Source organism: Cynoglossus semilaevis, chromosome 8, assembly GCF_000523025.1.
Source record: "Cynoglossus semilaevis isolate Cse_v1.0 chromosome 8, Cse_v1.0, whole genome shotgun sequence".
Classification (NCBI taxonomy): domain Eukaryota; kingdom Metazoa; phylum Chordata; class Actinopteri; order Pleuronectiformes; family Cynoglossidae; genus Cynoglossus; species Cynoglossus semilaevis.
Window position 1 is genome coordinate 30007774 of NC_024314.1, and position 5244 is coordinate 30013017.

A 5244-nucleotide genomic window follows, 5' to 3' on the forward strand; every position below is an offset into this window, starting at 1 on the left:
ACCGGGGACCACTCTGACAACATAAGTTGTTCAACCAACCTCACTGTGTGTGTGTGTGTGTGTGTGTGTGTGTAATCCAACCTATGGTTCCCTCTCTTTTTCTTCAATTTGATTTTTTATGTTCATTTTCAAATGACACCAAACCAAGGTCAGAGGTCAGAGGTCAGAGGTCAGAACAGACCCAGGACAGAAAGGTCTGTGCACCAGTTCTTACATTAACTTCACTGATAGAACGTGTTTGGTTCTGATGTGCTGTTTGGGTTCTCAACATCAGGTTCTGTGAGACTGATGTAGAATGTCTCTGCAGCAGGAGAGGTCAACAGGTCAGGGGTCAGACAGGGGAGGAAGAGAGTCTGGGTCAGCGGACAACCACGTAAACTCACCCTCCACTAATGCATCAGAGGGTCAGAGGTTCTGTAAACAGCCCCCCCTCCCCCAGGAGGTCCAAGCTGATTGGTTCAGTTGAGGTTGTTTGGTTTAGAGGAGTCTTGACGATCCCAGCAACTTTACTGGGTAAAAAAGGTTGTCGGTGATAATCCCACAGTTTCTCTGTAGACTTTGGTCTGAGACATGAAAGTGGAAGAAAAATCAATCCACCACGGAGATTATTCCACGTGCAGATTATTCCACGTGGAGATTATTCCACTTGGAGATTATTCCACGTGGAGATTATTCCACACGGAGATTATTCCACATGGAGATTATTCCACACGGAGATTATTCCACGTGGAGATTATTCCACTTGGAGATTATTCCACGTAGAGATTATTCCACGTGCAGATTATTCCACGTGGAGATTATTCCACGTGGAGATTATTCCACGTGGAGATTATTCCACGTGGAGATTATTCCACTTGGAGATTATTCCACGTAGAGATTATTCCACATGCAGATTATTCCACGTGGAGATTATTCCACACGGAGATTATTCCACGTGGAGATTATTCCACGTGGAGATTATTCCACACGGAGATTATTCCACACGGAGATTATTCCACATGTTATTCCAGATGTTCTGGGTCATGGAGAACATGTTTGGTCAGTTGTTGAAGCTGAAACTAAATTCTTTAGCAGTAACATCCAGCCTGTGGCTCCCGGTCCCTCCGATGCCCGTTGTCGGTCTGATTGTGGTCCAACCTGCTCTGAGATGGGACTGAATTCTGTGACAACAATTTGTGTAAATGTGTTTCCTGTTCCTGTGTGGAGGTGGGGATGGAGGTCAGGGTAGAGGTCAGGGTGGAGGTCAGGGGGGAGGTCAGGGCAGAGGTTAGTGTGGAGGTGGAGGTGGACGTCAGGGCGGAGGTCAGGATGGAGGTCAGGATGGAGGTCAGGGTCGAGGTCAGGGTGGAGGTCGGGGCGGAGGTCAGGGCGGAGGTCAGGATGGAGGTCAGGATGTAGGTCAGGGGGGAGGTCAGGGTGGAGGGCAGGGTGGAGGTCAGGGTTGGGGTCAGGGTGGAGGTGGAGGTGGACGTCAGGGCGGAGGTCAGGATGGAGGTCAGGATGTAGGTCAGGGGGGAGGTCAGGGCAGAGGTTAGTGTGGAGGTGGAGGTCAGGGCAGAGGTTAGTGTGGAGGTGGAGGTCAGGGCAGAGGTTAGTGTGGAGGTCGGGATGGAGGTCAGGATGTAGGTCAGGGGGGAGGTCAGGGCAGAGGTCAGTGTGGAGGTGGAGTTGGAGGTCAGGGCGGAGGTCAGGGCGGAGGTCAGGATGGAGGTCAGGGTCGAGGTCAGGGTGGAGGTCGGGGCGGAGGTCAGGGTAGATGTCAGGGTGGAGGTCAGGGTGGCGGTCAGGGTGGAGGTCAGGGTTGGGGTCAGGGTGGAGGTGGGGGTGGAGGTCAGGGTGCAGGTCAGGGTGGAGGTCAGGGTTGGGGTCAGGGTGGAGGTGGGGGTGGAGGTCAGGGTGGCGGTCAGGGTGGAGGTCAGGGTTGGGGTCAGGGTGGAGGTGGAGGTGGACGTCAGGGCGGAGGTCAGGGTGGAGGGCAGGGTGGAGGTCAGGGCAGAGGTTAGGGCGGAGGTGGAGGTGGAGGTCAGGGTGGCGGTCAGGGTGGAGGTCAGGTTGGAGGTCAGGGTGGAGGGCAGGATGGAGGTCAGGATGTAGGTCAGGGGGGAGGTCAGGGTGGAGGGCAGGGTGGAGGTCAGGGTGCAGGTCAGGGTGGAGGTCAGGGTTGGGGTCAGGGTGGAGGTGGGGGTGGAGGTCAGGGTGGCGGTCAGGGTGGAGGTCAGGTTGGAGGTCAGGGTGGAGGTCGGGGCGGAGGTCAGGGTAGATGTCAGGGTGGAGGTCAGGTTGGAGGTCAGGATGGAGGTCAGGGTGGAGGGCAGGGTGGAGGTCAGGGTTGGGGTCAGGGTGGAGGTGGTTGTAGTTTTACAGATCTGTGAACAATTACTTTAACAGGATTAGAGGTGAGCTAACACAACAGCAGGTGCTAGACATGCTATGGTGCTAGCAGTGTTAGCTAACACTGTTAGTTCTGTTACTGTACACAGTTCATGTGTCTGTGGGAAAGAGCCAATGAGCACGGCCGCCCCTGGTCACTGGACCAAAGGAGGAGGAGGAGGAGGAGGAGGAGGAGCCCCCCGCCCGGCGGCCTTGCCTGCCCCCCGGGCGCCCCCCCCCCCCCCCCCCCCGCCCCTGTAGTTGCCCCTCTACTACAGCAGCTGTCTCTCAGAGTCGGTCCCGTTCAGGGAGCTGCTGGTTGTAGGGGGTTTCCCACCAGGACGTGGAGGTGCGAGGGCCTGACCCAGAACTTCCTCCACCTGGCGACCCGGCAGCTGACCCGTTCTTTGCGTGTGTGCTCGGCGGTCACCGCTCATGTTCCTGCCGTGTAAGAGAATCCTGTCACTACACCAGGTCGGTGGCGGTCGTGAACCTGTTCGTTGATTCCTGGTGCACGTGAGGCAGGGCCGTGCACGTGACAGCTGAGCCGCACCTGCATCATTGTTAGACGTGCTCCACGGCGCCACCCTTGACGTTTGGCCTGTAACTGTAAACCTGCAGGTTGTGTGTGTGTGAGCGGCTGTACTACTTGTGGATCAAAGTTTGATGTTGACGCGGCCCCTCAGAGTTTTTATGAATGTCACTTCACCGTGTTGTGTGGAAGGTTAGGCTCAGGGTGATCACATGGTCGTCATAGAATTATTACTTCTTACTGCCCCGCTCCAGCTGCCACAGGAGAATGAACAGTCCTGTAGAGGGCGACCTTTCGTCGCGCTCAGACATGAACGTCGAGCGCCAAAATGATTGCGATTGCCAGCGAGCTGTTCATTATCCTCCGTGCTGTTGTTGCAGGAAGTAAAAGCGGAAATGACACGATGCGGAAACGTCGTTCTCCGTTCACGGCTGGTTAGCGAAACACTTCACTGAAACTGTAATGTGAGAGCGCCACCAATTGTAATGAATACATATCTTGTCAGATATCTTGAACGGTCGGTGACGAGCACAGACGATGTTTCTTTGTTGACAAACGAACACCTCGAGCTAGCTCCGAGCGCAGAGAGACGGTCGCTGAGGAAAGACAGGAGACAGGAGGCCAGTTTGTAAAAAAATCCATATTAGAAGCTGAAAAGAAAGAAAAGAAATCAGTCACATTCATGAGCAGCTGTGTGAGAAAGACCAAGGTTTTGATCCAAACTCAGTCGCTCTGACGAGAGAACAGACACAGTCAGGAGAACCAAGTTCTTCAATGTTCCGTTCATGTTCAGGAGAACCCACTGAAGTTAGGTGTGACGTTTAAGAACATGAGACTTTTTTTTCTAGAACACATGACGTGGTTCGGCTTCACCTCCTCAGACCCTGGAGAACAACCCCCCCCCGACCCCCCCCAGGGAATAATCCAGTTGTCACCGCGGGCATTAGAGTCTAATTGGCCTCTAAGTCCGTGGTTGTCAAACCTCAGGTTCCTGGACTGAACACAGTCCTCCTGTCACTGACTGAGAGTTGAATTTAGAATTGATTTGATTTGATTTAACAGATATCTTTGTATGTATAAATCTATTTTATTTTAATATTTTACTATCATTTCATTTGGAAACTTGATCTGAAAAATCAACTTCATATACAGTATTTGTTTGATACATGTGCTACACACACACACACACACACACACACACACACACAGCCACAGGAGTCGGAGGAGTCAGGAGTTCAATGTGTGGTCGGCGACTCCTCTCCGACTCCTCTCCGACTCCTCTCCGACTCCTCTCTGACTCCTCTTAGACTCCTCTCCGACTCCTCTCTGACTCCTCTTAGACTCCTCTCCGACTCCTCTCTGACTCCTCTTAGACTCCTCTCCGACTCCTCTCTGACTCCTCTCTGACTCCTCTTAGACTCCTCTCCGACTCCTCTTAGACTCCTCTTGACAAAATGACAGAGGTCACCCAGAGGTCATCCAGAGGTCAGCCCAGGTCATCACAGGTGGACGAAGGTTCATTTCCTAAAACTAATTCAATCAGACATAGAAGGAGTGAAGGTCCACGTCCAGGAGGAGGTGACGGAGGTGACGGAGGTGACGGAGGTGGAGCCTGATGGTGCAGCTCATGTGTTAGTGTAACTGAAGCCGTCCTCCAGCCTGGAGGTCAGGAGGTCAGCTCCCTAAAGCAGCCGGCTGTCTCTTTTAATAGACTAAACACACATGTCTCTGTACACCAGCGTGTGTGTGTGTGTGTGTGTGTGTGTGTCCAGGGTGTGTGTGTCCAGGGTGTGGACTGACCTCATAATTAGTCTGTCATAATCTCCTAATGGTTTGTGGGAAGTGTCCGTGAGCTGCGTTTCCCTCCTCGGCCACATGTCTCCGTCCGTTTCTTCTTCCAGACAAAGTTAGCAACATCGCTAACAAACATGAATTCCCTGCCTGCCCTGTGGGTGGAGCTGTTAAGTCCGTTGTAACACCCAGGTCCAGGAATGGAACCTCACTACAGAACAATAGGTTCTGATCCCAGGCTGTCTGTGGGGCCGTACACCTCCGACACACACACACACACAAATTCAGCTTCCCGGCTGTGCTGTTGAACTTGGCCTTGCTGTCGCTGCTCTGTAACTAAACACCCGACACAGGCCCTAGGAGGGGGGGCCCAGGAGAGGCCCGGGGGCCGCTGGGACCCAGAGTCCATTTCAAACCCATCAGTGTCAGTTAGTTGACTAAGTGGTGACATAATCACCAGGGCCGTGGCTGCTCCTCTGGGAGGGGGGGGCTGAGGAGGCTCAGGGGGAGGAGCTGTAACCAGTCTTTGATTCAACTGGGTTTTTCTGGCT